Genomic DNA, 17,029 nt, shown 5'->3' with positions numbered 1-17,029 from the left:
AGATAGAAACTGATAGCTGTAAATACTTCCATTAAAAATGAAGACAGACAATCTCAAATCAAAATTGCAACTTTTCATCTCAAGGAACAAAGAAGGAGAAAAATCTGAACTAAAGCTTAGAGAAACAAGGTGCTAAAGTTGAAGTTTGCCCTCTAAAATCAAAATGCTACAATTTGATTCCTCAGTGTTTCTGCATCGGCAGGCGGAACCTAGGAGAACATGCATAGGTTATTAGGTAGAGCCCTCACAAATTGGCTAATATCCTTTGCATCGTAGTAGATTTTAATTCTTAAGAGACCAAACTAGTTACTGTTCATGAGAATAGGATTTTATAAAGCACAATGATACTTTTCAACTAATTAAACAAAGATACTTTGTTTCTTTCACACTCACCCACTTGCCCTTTTACTTTTTGTCACAAGTTGAAGCAGCATGAAAAACCTGATTCAAGCATTTAATGAACTTCCAGCATCCAGAACCATGAACCAAAAAAGCAGCTTTTCTTAAATTATCTAGTCTCAGGTATTCTTTTATAGCAGTAGAAAACAGACTAAGACACAAGAATATAATGAAGCTCAGAGTTAAAGAGTTAAGATAAATAAAATACGAAATAGAAAACCAACATAGCCTGGTGTTGTGGCACACATCTGTAATCCCGGTACTCAGGAGGCTGAGGCAGAAGGATCATGAGTTTAAAGCCAGCCTCAGCAACTTTGCAAGGCACTGAAAATCTCAGCCAGATCCTGTCTCTAGGTACAAATATATATATAAATTATACACATTAATTTATATAATATATACATAATTTCTATATATTCAATATATATTTTATATATGTGCATATATATATGTATATATTATATATGTAAATATACATATTATATATACATATATATTATATATGGAAATATACATATTATATATACATATATATTATATATGTAAATATACATATTATATATACATATATATATATATATATATATATATATATATATATATTATATAAAAGAAAAGGGCTGGGATGTGGCTCAGTGGTTAACTGTCCCTGGGTTCAATCCAGAATACCAAAACAAAAAGAAAAGAAAAAGAATATAGATAATCAATAAAAGCAAGAATTGTTTCTTTGAATGTTTCAACAAAATTGCAAACCGTTAGTTAGATGGACAAAAAAAAAAAGACATCTAAAATCAGAAATTAATACCATTTCTGCAGACATACAATGAATTATTAGAGAATACAACAAGCGGTTGCACTTCAACAGTTTTACACACTAGATAAAATGACATATTTCTAGAAGAAAAAAGAAACAGAAAATCTAACCAGTCCTATGATTAATAAGATCGAATCAGTAATCAAAACCCCCAACAGCAAAATCCCAGGATCAGATAACTTTGCTGATCAATTCTTTCAACTAATTAAAGAAGAATTAACACAAAAACTCCTTGAACCCTTATTTAAAATTTGATACAAAAGAAACATTTCAAAGCTCATTCTATGAGGTCAGGATTAAACTGATATCAAAGTTAGAAAATGTCTCCAAAGAAAAAAACACAAATAAAAATTTCTAGAGACCATTATACCTGATGAACAAAACACTCATCAACAAAATACAGAAAACTTAGTTTAATGACATATTAGAGCGATTACATACAATGGTCTTGATAAATTTGATCCTGTAATGCAAGGATGTTTTAACATAAAAATTAATAAATATAATACATTAACAGAATAAAGTAGGAAAAAAACATGTTAATCTAAATTTCTGCCAAAAAAAAGCATTTGAGAAAGGTAAAACAGTCAATATAATTGAAGAAAATTACAGCAAACCAATAAGATTCATATATGAAAACCCAGTCAACATCTGACTTAATGGAGAAAAACTGAAAGATTTTTCTATAAGGTCAAAAACAGGAAAAGTATATTTGGTGTTTATGTTGTTGTTGTTGTTTGTTTGTTTTTAATTTCTATTCAACAGAGGAATAAATAAATTATTCCTTTCCATAGACAATATACTTTTATATGTAGAAAGTACTAAATATACCACACAAAAAATTATTAGGATTAATAAACAATTTCAGCAAAGTCGCAGAATATAAAATCAACACAGAAAAATCAGTTGCATTTCTACATGCTAAAAATGAAAAATTCAAATGAAACTGATTCCCCATTACCAAACGTCTTGGTCCATTTGGGACTATAACAATAGAAAATTACTGACTAAGTAATTCATAAGGAAAAGAGATTAATTTCTCATAGTTTTAGAGGCTGGGAAGTTCCAAATCAAGGCAGTAACATTTGTTGTGATGAAGGCCTTCCTGTTGCATCCTCAAGATGACAGAAGAGCAAGCTAACCAAATGCCTTATGTAGCTCACAGCACTTCCTAAAGATCTCACCTCCCAATACTCTCACATTGGCAACACTTGAATTTTGAAGTTCTTTCAAACTTGATCACAATATAACAAAAGGAAACAAAATAAATACTTAGAAACAAACTAAATCAAGGTCTGAAAGATTTATATACTGAAAACTATAAAATACTGTAAAAATAAAAGCTACTAATATATTTAAAGACATCCTGCATTCACCATCAAAAAAAAATCAGTATTGTTAAGATTTCACAAATACCCACAGATATTATAGATTCAATGCAATCCCTATCAAAATCTCATTTTCTTTCCCAGAAGTTAAAAAAAAAAAATCCATGTTAAAATTCATCTGAAATTTTGAGGGCTCTAGATATATAAAATGTTCTTTAAGAAGATGAATAAATTTCAAGGTCTCCTATTCCTGACTTCAAGATTTAATCCAAAACTATAGTAATTAAAAAAGTGTGGTAGACGGGCACAGTGGCACATGCCTGTAATCCCAGAAGTTCAGGACACTGAGGCAGGAGGATCACAAGTTCAAAGCCAGCCTCAACAAAAGCAAGGCAATAGGCAACTCAGTGAGATCCTGTCTCTAAATAAAGTACAAAATAGGACTGGGGGTGTAGCTCAGTGGCTGAGTGCCCCTGAGTTCAATCCCTGCTACCCAAAAGAAAAAAAAAGTGGGGTTCTGGTACACAGACACATGACCAATGGAATAGAATAAAATAAATCTTCACAGATACAGTCAAAGGACTTTCAACAATGTTGCCAAGACCATTCAATGAAGAAGGAAGTCTTGCCAACTAATGATGCTGGATAAAAACCAGATATCCACATGCAAAAGGATGAATTTGGGTCTTTGCCTTATACCACATACAAATATTAACCCAAAATGTTAACAACTCATATAAACTGTAAAACTCAGAAGAAAGCATGGGAAAAATTTTTTTGGCATTTAGATTGATAATGTTTTATTGGATATGTCACCAAAGGTACCAGACTAAAAAAAAGAAAGAAAAAACTAGATAAATTAGGTATCATTAAATTTTTTTAAAAATTTTAATATGATGCTATTGACAATAAAAAGACAACCCACAGAATGGGAGAAAGTGTTTGAAGAAATTTATATGATAAAAGATTAAGACCTCAAATTGAATAATAAGAAAACAAACAACTAGATTCAAAAAGGGCAGCAAGAAAGACCAGAGTTGTTCCTTTCCAGTGGCACAAATAAGAGGTCATCTGGGCCCACACTAGGATGGCGCTGTGTGCAGGCTAGGAAGAGGATTCTCACTAGAAACCAAAACTGATTGGGTTGCCTCCATTTTGGGGAAAGTAAATTTGTTTTGTCTAAGTCACCTACTCTATTGTATTGTATGGCAGCCAGAACAGACAAGTCTCCTGACCTGAAATTTTGCCTCCCTAAAGAGAATTTTCCTTTTTTCTTCTTACATACACTCCAAATGAAAATCAGACTCAAAAATTTCTGAATTTGAACTCCTTTCTAGTGCTCACTAAACCCACCTTCACAGAGTTCTAGTGAGAAGCAGGGATCTTATTATAATATTACATATTTGTGAATTTAACATGGTTTAGAACTCCACATCTTCCCAAAGTATACCCTGACACAGTATTGAAGCCTCTTTTGAAATGATGACATAATTCTTTGAGGTTTTGATATTTTCTCTCCACTAAAGCTCTTACTCATTTACTACACCTTTTAATGCTTGTATCTCTTGATCTGATAGCAATGCTTCTTACATTTTTATGAGAAATTCTGGTTCCTAGCCACTCAAGGCATTTTGGGCAGAGATTTTATCTCTCTTTCTTACCCACCCAAACACAGTCACATTCACCCCTACGCATACCTTTGAGTTTTGTGACAATCTTGTTTAATTTTTGTTTCTCCACATTAGATTACAAATTCACTTTGTCTTTTAGTTATTTCACTACACATAATCTATTATTAACAAATTATATCATTCTTCCTCCATAATTGAATCCGAGTCCCTAAAGGCTTCATTGATGTGATTTCCTAATGTTCACTGGGGCTATCTTGTCCAGACAGATGGTGCCAGTCAGCCTGTGGATAACTGCTAGTCAATAAATCACCAAGAGCTGGTCTTTTCTATTAGGTTGTGTTGTTCTCTAATTTACAATAAGCAAAGTAGAGAACATAATTAAGAACATTTAGTTGAAATGGTGTGGTTATTGTTATCCAGAAAACTTAAACAAAACACAACCTCTAATTTTGTTATTGGACAAATCTCTCCCCCACGTATTCTAGATAAAATGATTATTTGCTCTTAAAAGTAAGATCCTAAGACAATCTATTAAAGACTCAAAACCTGCACTGTGAAGCCATGTTCTCCTTACTTGCAAGTTAGCAATCCTGGCCTATAAAGGATTCCCCATCCCTTTTACATTGCTAATTAGGATCTATTCAAAGACAGTATCACTCCAAGTGAGATGTTTGCTGAAGATAATTTCTGCATTTTGTATGTGTATGTACCTTGAGTCCAAATTCCTTAATTGTATAACATCTTTTGGGCCCTCTTGATGAACTTGTTGGAGTTGATTGTGTCCATTATCTTTCATATTCAACATACCAACACCTGGCTTATTTGTTTCCCAAAGAATCTGTGAAAAAAGAATACTTCAAACAAATATGTACTCTTCACAATATGATTAGGTGACTGAATAATAACATAACTTAATAAAACTTCCCTTTTTATAATCTAGAAACTATTGTGGCTTAAGCAGTTGGCTCCATGCATATGTAATTCTCCTTCACCTTGATTCTCATCATTATCTGATAAAGCTCAGTAACTACTTTTAATTTATCATTACTACTCCAGTACTTTGGAAATAAAAATAGTGGATTGAGTATAATAAAATAATATCGTCCATTTGCATTCAGCATCTTGAAATTTCATCCTCTGACATTGTTTCCTAAAGGAGTTCTGGACCACAGATCCATGGGGAGAAAAACATATTTAAGCATTCATCTCAAACCTATGAATCAAATCCCTGAGAGTGGGCCTCTTTTACTGTTGGTGTCCATTCCTCCATTTCTGTTTCCTAGAGGTAGAAGACAAGACACAGGACCATGATAAACCATGATAAAGAACACCTCTGACAGAAACTAAGATACACTATTTTTTATGATATAAATTGCTATAGTATTAGTCAATCATGCTTATTGTTTTCTTTTCCTCCAGTATCCAATTTATTTCCTAGCATTTATTAAGTTCTAAGAGTGTAGACTGAATAAATACATTCCCAACAAAATATGAAATGTCTACCAACTTATGTTTAATAAACTGTTAAATAAATTAACCTGTATTCACTTCTACTAGAATTGTCAAAAATTTTTATCTAATGTCCCTAGCCTATTAATAGAATTAATTAATTAACTAAAGATATGAAAACAGTATTTGATTCAAATATGTTATGAATCTCTGTCTTTGCTGGTCTTATAGTCTGGATAATGAGATAAACATTAAGCAAACTGTAAGGAAACAGGTAATAATGTGATGTCAATTAGTGGAAAGAAATCTATGCCGAACAATAAAGCAAGGAAAGGAGACAGAAGAAAGTATAAGTGCTATTTTACGTGGATAAAGGAGGAACTACAAGGAAGACATAGGTTAGGGAAGGGAGCCCTGCATGTCTGGAGAACACATGGCAAGCAGTCATGGAATCCAGAGTAAATAGGCTTAATGCAAACCTGTATCTGAATTAAGAGGCTTCACTTAATGTACTGGTGGCCTCCGAAAGCAGATGTTAGTTAAATAAAAAATATTTTAAGACAAATTTTAAAAGCCAGTGCAAATGTGATCATCACAGGCAAAGATTAAATATATATCTCACATGCAGATGAAATACACAGTCAAATCTAGATTCTGTATATTCTTTTAGAGTGATTGCATTATTTATGGAGCAGGTTGTTATAATGTACAGCCTGAGCTGGGATTTGGAGTCAGAAAAATGTGTGCTCAAGTATACACTCTGCTATATCTCTTCTGATAATTCATGCAAGTAACTTAATATGGCTTTAGTTTTCTTACTAGATATTATGGTTTAGATATTAGGTGTCCTAATAATGCAAGAAAGTTTAGAGGTGTAATGATTGGACTATGAAAGCCTTAATCAAATCAGTGAATTAATCCCCTGATAGAGATTATCTGAGTCTGAACTGTAGGGATATCGCATGTGGCTGAGAAGGTAAGTTACTGGGGGCTTGCCTTTGGGGTTTATATTTGGTGGGCTGAGCTTAGTCTCTCTCTTTCCCTCCTGATCAAGTCCTGAGCTACTTCCCTGGACCACTCACTTCTGCCATGATGTTCTGCCTCATCTCAGACCAGAAGGAATGTAGTCTGCCCTCTGTAGACTGAAACCTCTGAGACTCCAGGCCCCCAAATAAACTTTTCTTTCTCTAATTGTTCTTATTAGGTCTTTTTTTCACAGCTATGATAAAAGCTCTCTAAAGCACTAGAAAGGCAAAGAAAGTTATTCCTACTTCTATTCCCAGTTTGTTATTCATTCTCTTTTATTCATTCAGTCAGTCAATGATTCAAAACATATTTGCTAATTGTATATGGTATGCCAAGCATCATCTGGCTAAGGAGATACAGGGAAGCCATCATGGGACATTGTGAAAAGACCACCATTAAATTATTAGACAAAGTTATTTGTAAACTGTCAAATGGTGATAAGTGTCAGAAAGAAAAATAACACAACAGAAAGTATTGAGAACATTCTATTATACATGATAGTGTTAAAGAAGTCTATCTTATACAGTAAGAGAAATTAAAAGGAATGAAAGATCCAACTTTCTAGAACCATTTAGAAAAAAAAAAATGTTCCAAGTACAAGGAAATAAATCCAAGGGCCTATTCACAGAGCAAAAAGACAGGTGTGGCTGTAGCAAAGGGTGTGAGCAGACAGACAGACTGGAGATGTGATTTAGAGACATGTAATCCATAAGAAGAATTTTGAATATAATTCTTAGTGAGATTTGAAGCCATTAGGAAAGTGATATGATAAGAGTATTTTAACAGGAACCTGCATGTGTTGAGTAGAGAAGATCTACTTGCAAGATATCGCTGGAGCACAGGTCAGAGACCACGAAACTATTCGGAGGTTATTTCTCTAATCTAGAGAACAATGATTTCAACAAGTTTGGGGTTGGAAAAGGTGATGAGAAGCGTCACATTATGGATACATGTAAAAGTAGGATTAGCAGGATTTTCTGATGAATGTGATGTGAGATGTGAGAGAAGTCCAGAAGGACTCCAAGATTTACAGTCTGTCATCATTTGAAATAACAGCCTCCCATTATGAAGTAAATACTGACACTTGTGAATTGTACTTTTCATCGCAAAAGAGATTTTTCAGGTGAGATTAAATTAATGATCCTGAGATGAGAAGATGGTCCTGGATTATCAGGGCAGGCCCAATGTAAACAGAAGGGGACACAGGAGGAATCAGAGAGAGGAAGAAGGACATGTAGTGACAGAAGCAGAGGGAGACAATATCATGTGATGTGGGGCCAAGAGTCAAGGAATAAAAGAACCTATAAAAGCTGGAGAAAGAGAAGGAATAGATAAGGCTCTAGAGCTTCCAGTAAAAAACAGTCCTGGAAATACCTTGATTTTAGTCTAATAAGACTCATTTCAGACTTCTGACCTCCTGACTGTAAAAAAAAAAAAAAAAAAAAAAAGAAAGTAAATTTATGCTGTTTTAAGCCACAAAATTTGACGTAGTTTGATACAGAAGCAATAGGAAACTAATGTATAATTTAAGCATCTGAAAGGTTTACAGGGGTGGGCAAACATGGGAGGAAGTAAGTTTAGACCTTTATGTGGAAATGAGGAAGTCTGAATTTGAACATGATATGTTTGAGACAACATTGGGATATAAAGAAGGAGATATCAAGCAGATAGACACATAAATTCACAATAAAAGAGAATGTTCCTTGCTGGAGATCTCTACTTGCAAGTAATTATAATGTACGTTTATTATTTAATCCATGAATCTGAGGAACATTATCTAGACAATAACTACAGTAGGAAAAAATGAAATAAAAATTCTAAAACCAGAAGTTGTTCAAAGTTTAAAGATAGAAAACTCAGGATAATTCAGAAAATCAGTCACCATAGAAGTAAGGAAAGACCTGAAAGATTCGTGTTTTGAAGGCCAGAGGGAGAAAGGATTTCAAGGAAAAGTGAGTAATTAGGTGTCAAGTGTTGCCGATAGATTAAAGAGAGGACTCAAGGTTTACCATTAAATTTAGCAACATGGTGCTCACTGATAACTTTGATTAGTGCTAAAACTGTTGAACTTTAATAAGAGTTGCTTGGATGGAGGTGATATGGAGTGTGCTCAGGAGATAATAGCTGAAAAAAATGGAAGCATTAATAAAAAATATATAGAATGGAATCTTGTTGACAAGCCAAGAAAGAGCCTCAGGAAAGAATATGAGCAATTTGCACGTTGTTAGGAATTCTATGAGCTAACACTAGTAGAATGTCCACATATTCGCACAAAATAGATGTTCAATGAAATGTTGGTAGTATTGATCTAAAAATATTTACATAATCAGATAATTTGTGCTAGTGTGAAATCTGTTTTTACAAAAGAAGAAACTAATTTCTATTTAAATGAACTAAATTTTCTAGGTGTATTTATTATTTATCTCACTCTCCAGTCTTCCTTACAATAGGAATGAAATAGCACCATCAAAAAATTGCTGTTCATGTGAGACAGAGGACTTGGAGAACCTTCTCTGTCAGTTATCAATGTTGTGGTTTTAAAAACTTAATTATGATCTCAGCTTTAATTAGTTCTGAGCTAATGATGTACCCCCTACACAAGGTTGCTGAAAGGATTAAATAAGATCCTGTATGTGAAAAAAATAATTTAAACTGTATGACATTTTGAAAAGGATACCATAAAACTGGGACAGATCTCTTTCTCAGTAGGAGAAATAATTTCAGAGAAAACGAATCTAGAGTATGATTTTCATTAAATACTGACTGCTGGCAGACAGATGAAGAAAGTGATTCAAATATAGAAGACATCATGAAAGAAACTATTGGACATACTAGCAAAAACTGTATCTATGTATGAGCACCAAAACTAATATGCAAAAGCAACACAGAAAGGCATGGTACATCAGACCTAGGTCTTTAGTTAAAACGTTTGAGACTCTCAGAAATAGTGAGCTCTGGAGAGACACAGTAGTTGTGATCAAGACATCATAGAATACCTAGGATATTAGGTAATAATGGATTAAAAAGTAACAGAGACTAGTGGTATATACATTAGAAACCAGGGTGCATGTTAGATGTTAATAAATTCATAGATGTTAGGGGTATATTAGAGATTTGGTTCATCTGTCAATCAAGGAGATAATTTTTTAAATTCTCATTAGAAAATAAGATTTATTTAACTTTCTTAGTATCTTTCCTTTAATGATTTTATGTCTTCTGAGCTTTCAGCCAGGTGGAAACCAAAAAAAAATGAATAACTTCTCTGTTCATTTTGTTAGACCAGGAAGCAAGAAAAGACCACTGACTCCAATTAAAATCAAATTAAAGCAAGCTTATTATTTCGACCGGCCGGGCTGCCTCTCCCTCCCAAAACGGCAGGAACAAGACAGCACCCCAGCTTTCCTGCAGCCCAGCTTTATAGCCCAGAAAGTTACACAAAGGGGGGTTACAGATAACAGAACTCTGACAAGCATCACACTAATGGTAGTTTACATTTTTTGCTGGCCCCAACATCAGAATTTATGAGGCCCATTAGAGCCTCAGAGAGGGTCGTTGTCTGGCCAGGGAAGGCCAAGATTTGTGAGGCGTCACTATGGTTTCAGAGAGGTCTGATATCTGGTCAGAGAGCCAGGCATGGGTGAGTTCAAGGCACGGGCAGGCATTCCAAGAAGGCTCAGAATTTGCAGTAATTTATAGTAAAGCCAAAATTATCTTTTCATGGCTTTGTGGTGAGATGCCTAATTTTAAGAAAAGATCAGGTTGGGTCTATCAATTTGACTCCTAAGGGAAAACTTTAATAGAAATAAATAATTAAAAAATAAATAAAATAAAAACTAAGTGTATCCACAATCAGAAAAAAAAAAATGTTGGGATCTAGACAAATGTATCTAGACAAATCTTTCAGAGAAAGATTCAAGTCAGAGAGTGGAGAAAAGGAAGTGGATAGGTCAAAGCCAGAGTTTCCATTGGTTTAATCATAGAAATTAAATGAAGTAAGAAGTAGGAAACAAAATCTAGAAAACTTAGTAGTTTCTGATTTGTCTTTATTGTTAACTTTCATTATTGTGAGATTTAGGTCAGACAATCATATGCCTTCCAAGTAGAAGATATTAAAACTGCATGCTTCCTGCTAAAGTCTGCTTCATTGCTTCACTCAATCACTATGTAATTGTGGTTCTGATTCTAAGGGCGCTGCACTTTCCTTTTCTTAATAATGACAAGTACTCTAAAGTTACCAACATTATAAGAAAAAGAGTTTAAGATTTAAGGGCAGGCTGGGGTTGTGGCACAGTAGCAGAGCATTTGCCTCACACATGTGAGGTGCTGAGTTCGATCCTCAGCACCACATATAAATAAACAAACAACAAAATAAAAATAGTAAAAAAAGTATATTTAAAAAAAAGATTTAAGGGCATTTTGAAATTAAAATTAGGTACATTTCATTAGTAACTTAAATTATCCCTAATGTATAGAAAGACAATTAATTCAGCACACAGGTTATTCTTCATCAAAACTTCAACCATGTGTGACAGGAAAGCAAATTTGGTGTTCAAAACCTCCAAAATAGATTCATCTGCTCATGGCACCCACTACAGGGTTAGTGTGAGGAACAAATGATAAGATCTATATCTTAAGGTTAGGATAGTAATCAACAGATAAAAGTAGGTTATGACTACTGTTTTCCTCATTAATAAAAATGGAAGCCTAATACACATGGATCTTTAGTTACTAACAGCTCTTCAAAATTCTAATGCTTGCATTGTGCAAATATAACCATATCCTTATACTGTGTGAGCTGTGTAAGTTGGATATTTTTTATTAATGTCTTGTTTTAAATTATGGAATAGTTGTTTGCAAAAGTAAGTTTTTAAAAAAAGTTTTAACATACCTTTTTTAAGCCCTTTGGGCATAGACAATGAGTGGGATAGCTGGGTCAAATGGTGGTTCCATTTCAAGTTTTCTAAGGAATCAATCTCCATATTGCTTTCCAGATTGGCTGTACCAATTTCAGTCTCACCAGCAATGTATGAGTGTGCCTTTCCCCCACATCCTCACCAACACTTATTGTTGTTTGTATTCTTGATAACTACCATTCTGATTAGAGTTGAGATGAAATCTTAGAGCAGTTTTGATTTGCATTTCTCTAATTGCTTGAGATGTTGAACATTTTTTCTTATATTTGTTGATCAATTGTATATCACCTTCTGAGAAGTGTCTGTTCAGCTCCTTAGCCCATTTATTGATTGGGTTGTTTAGGTTTCTTGGTATTAAGTTTTTTGAGTTCTTTATATATACTGGAGATTAGTGCTCTATCTGGCATGCATATGGCAAAAATTTGCTCCCGAATTTATTCCTCATTGATTGTTTCTTTTGCTGAGAAGAAGCTTTTTAGTTTGAACCCATCCCATTTATTGATTCTTGATTTTATTTCTTGTGCTTTAGAAATCTTATTAAGGAATTTGTGGCTTAATCTAACATGATGAAGATTTGGGCCTACTTTTTAATCTATTAGGCATAGGGTCTCTGGTTTAATTCCTAGGTCTTTGATCCACTTTAGATGAGTTTTGTGTATGATGAGAGATAGGGGTTTAGTTTCATTTTGTTGCATATGGATTTCCAGTTTTCCCGGCACCATTTGTTGAAGAGGCTATCTTTTCTCCAATGTATGGTTTTGGTGACTTTGTCTAGTATGAGATAACTGTATTCATGTGCCTTTGTCTCTGTGTCTTTTATTATGTACCATCAGTCTACATGTTTGTTTTGGTGCCAATATCATGCTATTTTTGTTTCTATATAACTTTGTAGTATAGTTTAAAGTCTGGTGTTATTATGCCTCCTGCTTCACTCTTCTTGCTAAGGATTGCTTTGGCTATTCTGGGTCTCTTATTTTTCCAAATGAGTTTCATGATTGCTTTTTCTATACCTATAAGGAATGACATTGGGATTTTAATTGGAATAGCATTGAATCTGTATAGTGCTTTGGTAGTATGGCCATTTTGACAATATAAATTCTGCCTGTTTAGGAGCATGGGAGATATTTCCATCTTCTAAGGTCTTCTTCAATATCTTTCTTTAGTGTTTTATAGTTTTAATTGTAGAGGTCTTTTACCTCTTTTATTAAATTGATTCCCAATTGAAATAGTTGAAAGCAAGAGAATCAGAGAAGAAATGAGAGATATTCTTTGAATATGCTTGGCTGATGGATAAGTTAAGAATATTCAACAGATTCCAGAGTGCTCAGTGAAAACTGAAAGACCAGAGAAATGTGATTTTGCTACACCTTTACCTATAGTCCTCATCTCATACACAGCTGGGATGGTGCATGTGGGAATCATATTGGCTTGAAGTGTCAGCATATCCTTGTTAGAATTATTGATTTATCCCTAAACTATGCAAACACAGGGGGGATCCTAAGAAACTTACACTAAAAAGTAAGTCAATACTGACCTACTGCAGTGGGGAAGTATTTCACAATATGACTGTAAGTAACATAATTGACTACTAAAACAAACAAACAAGAAACATTCCTTGGAAGAAAACAAACAAATCCAGAATGGTTATAGTATATTATCTATCATGCAACAATTATCAGCCAAATTGTTATTCATGAACTAGACAAATAAATAGGAATGTGATCCATAACCTGGAAAAAAATTTAGAAACAGTCAATCACAATTGACTTCAGGTGGATCTGTATGTTAGATTTAGAGTTGTCAAAGTATGTATTATGTATGTATTATTCATTTAATTTCAAAAAAATTAAATGAATTCATATTCGAATAACCAAAGAAATAATATGACTCAAACCCGTAAGGAATCTCAATGGAGAAATGGAATTTTTTTGAGGAAAATTTAAATTTAAATTCTAGAACTGAAAATTGTAATAGCTAAAATTAAAGTCTCTACTGTTTAGTAGATTTGAAATGTATGAGTTAGTGGAAGAATTAGTAAGCTTAGAGATAAAGCAGTAGAAAATTTAAAATTCAAAGAACGGATAAAGAAGTAATTGACACCCTCCCCCCATATTTGGTGATTTTGTGACACATTAGCAAACATCTCAATATGTGAGATTAAGATTTCCAGGGGAAAAAAGTAAGTTAGAAAAATATTTAAAGTAACAGTGGCCCAAACTCTCAGAATTTGGTGGTAAAATTAACCTACATATCCTACAACCTCAATGAACACCAAATATTATAAACACAAAAGAACCACAATTGGATACATCACTATATTGAAAGGCAAAAGCAGAGAGAAGTGTTCAAAATATGCTTCATGTACTTCATGATGATACAATAAATGGCCAATTTCTCATTAGAAACAACAGAGGTAAAAAACACATTGAAATAATAGTAACAATACTTACCTGGCAGGGGAGATACCACAATCATGAAGATGGTTTCCTAGGTCTAGTCTTATCCATTGCACTCTGGAAGTGCTGACCCCTGCGATTTCCTCAAATTCGGGAAACTCTACTGCATAATTTGTGGTAGTGGAGGGACTATGTTCCTGCCTGCTGGAGGAATAAAATAGCTACCAAATAAGAATTTAAGATCTACTGAAACAATTCTTGATGAATGAATGTTAAAAGCTTTTTAATTTAAAAATATTGAAATAATTTAATGCTAAGAAGTATAGTCTAAGAAATTATAAAAGAGCCTGGTGTGGTGCCACAAGCCTGTAATCCCAGCAGCTCTGGAGGATAAAGCAGGAAGATTGCAAGTTTAAAACCAGCCTCAGATGAATTTCATGATTGCTTTTTCTATTTCTAGGAGGAATGTCATTGGAATTTTGATCGGAATTGCAATAAATCTGTATAGTGCTTTTGGAAGTATGATCATTTTGATAATATTAATTCTGCCTATCCAAGAGCAAGGTAGATCTTTCCATCTTCTAAGGTCTTCTTTGATTTTTTTCTTTAGGTTTCTATAATTTTCATTATATAGATCTTTCACCTTTTTCATTAAGTTGATTCCCAAGGTTTTTTTCTTTTCTTTTTTCTTTCTTTTTCTTTTTCGAGGCCATTGAGAATGGGATAGTTTTCTTCATTTCCCTTTCTGAGAATTTGTCACTGATATACAGAAATGCATTTGATTTATGGGTGTTGATTTTATAGCCTGATACTTTGATGAATTCATTTACTAGTTCTAGAAGTTTTTTGGTGGAAATTTTAGGGACGTTCAGGTATAGAATCATATCATTAGCAAATAGTGCCAATTTGAGTTCTTCTTTTACTATGTGTACTCCTTTAATTTCTTTCGTCTCTGTGAATGCTCTGGCCAGTGTTTCAAGAACTATGTTAAATAGAAGTGGTGAAAGAGGGTTCCCCTGTCTTGTTCCAGTTTATAGAGGGAATACCTTCAGTTTTTCTCCATTTAGAATGATGTTGGCCTGGGGCTTAGCATAGACAGCCTTTATGATGTTGAGATATGTTACTGTTATCCCTAGTTTTTCCAGTATTTTGAACACAAAGGGGTGCTATATGTTGTCAAATTCTTTTCCTGTGTCTATTGAGATGATCATATGATTCTTATCTTTAAGTCTATTGATGTGGTGAATTATATTTATTGATTTCTATATGTTGAACAAAACTTGCATCCCTGGGATGAATCCCACTTGATCATGGTGCATGATCTTTTTGATATGTTTTTGTATTCTATTTGCCAGAATTTTATTGAGAATTTTTGTATCTTTGTTCATTAGAGATTTGGGTTTGAAGTTTTCTTTTTTTGATGTGTGATATTGGCCTCATAGAATGAGTTTGGAAGTGCTGCCTCTTTTTCTATTTCCTGAAATAAGTTGGAAAGTATTGGTATTAACTTTTATTTAAAACTCTTGTGGAACTTGGCTGTGTATCTGTTTGGTCCTGGGCTTTTCTTGGTTGGTAGACTTTTGATGGTGTCTATTATTTCATCACTTGAAATTGATCTATTTAAATTTTGTATATCATTCTGATTCAATTTGGGCAAATTATATGACTACTGAAATTTGTCAATGTCTTTAATATATTCTATTTTATTGGAGTACAGGTTTTCAAAATAATTTCTAATTATCTTCTGTATTTCCGTAGTGTCCATTGTGATATTTCCTTTTTCATCACCTATGTTAGTAATTTGAGTTTTTTTCTTTCCTTCTCTCCTTCAGCATGGCTAAAGGTCTGTCAATAGCTAAAGCAATCCTTATCAGGAAGAGTGAAACAGATGGTATCACTATACCAGACCTTCAACTGTAATACAGAGAAATAGTAACAAAAGCAGCATGGTATTGGCACCAACACAGATTGGTAGACCAATGGTTCAGAATAGAGGACACAGAGACTAACCCAAAAAACTACAATTATCTTATATTAGACAAAGGTGCCAAGAACATGCATTGCAGAAAAGATAGCCTCTTCAACAAGTGGTGCTGGGAAAACTGGAAATCCATATGCAACAAAATGAAAAGTAAACCCCTATCTCTCACCATGCACAAAACTCAACTCAAAATGGATCAAGGACTTAGGAATACAACCAGAGACCCTGTTTCTAACAGAAGAAAAAGTAGGCTCTAATCTCCATCGTGTGGAATTAGGCCCCAAATTCCTTAATAAGACTCCTGTGGCACAAGAATTAAAATCAAGAATCAATAAATGGGATGAACTTAAACTTTAAGTTTCTTCTCAGCAAAAGAAACAATCTGTGAAGTGAATAGGGAGACTACATCTTGGTAGCAAGTTTTTACGCCTCACACATCAGATAGAGCACTAATCATAGGATATATAAAGAATTCAAAAAGCTAGACACCAAAAAACCAAATAACCCAATCAATAATGGGCCAAGGACCTGAAGAGATACTTCTCAGAATATGATGTACAATCAATCAACAAATATATGAAAAAATGTTCATCATCACTAGCAATTAGAGAAATGCAAATCAAAACCACTCTATGATTTCATCTTACTCCAGTCAGAATGGCAGCTATTATGCATACAAACAACAATTAGTGTTGGCAAGGATGTGGGGAAAGAGGTACACTCATACACTGCTGGTGGGCCTGCAAATTGGTGCAGCCACTATGGAAAGCAGTATGGTGGTTTCTTGGAAAATGGGAATGGAACCACCATTTGACCCAGCTATCCCTCTCCTCCATCTATACCCAAAGGACTTAAAAACAGCATACTACAGGGACACAGCCACACCGATGTTTATAGCAGCACAATTCACAATAGCTAAACTGTGGAATCAACCTAGATGGAATATACAAAATGGAATATTACTCAGCAATAAAAGAGAATAAAATCATGGCATTTGCAGGTAAGTGGATGGAGTTAGAGAAGTTAATGCTAAGTGAAGTTAGCCAATCTCAAAAAACCAAATGCCAAATGTTTTCTTTGATATAAGGAAGC

The 17,029-nt window shown here is 33.8% G+C and overlaps 1 non-coding gene across 1 annotated transcript; it reads left to right on the top strand.

Moving 5' to 3' along the window:
- The first annotated feature begins 14,002 nt into the window (after window positions 1–14,002).
- On the top strand, window positions 14,003–14,158 carry LOC114098924 (U1 spliceosomal RNA). The gene has a single exon (XR_003583812.1). It is a non-coding gene; the product is annotated as a U1 spliceosomal RNA (small nuclear RNA).
- Window positions 14,159–17,029: the final 2,871 nt, after the last annotated feature.

The sequence above is a fragment of the Marmota flaviventris genome, chromosome 10, assembly GCF_047511675.1.
Source record: "Marmota flaviventris isolate mMarFla1 chromosome 10, mMarFla1.hap1, whole genome shotgun sequence".
NCBI lineage: Eukaryota > Metazoa > Chordata > Mammalia > Rodentia > Sciuridae > Marmota > Marmota flaviventris.
Note: the sequence above shows the minus strand (reverse complement) of the source record. Positions and strands in the feature narration are given on the sequence as shown.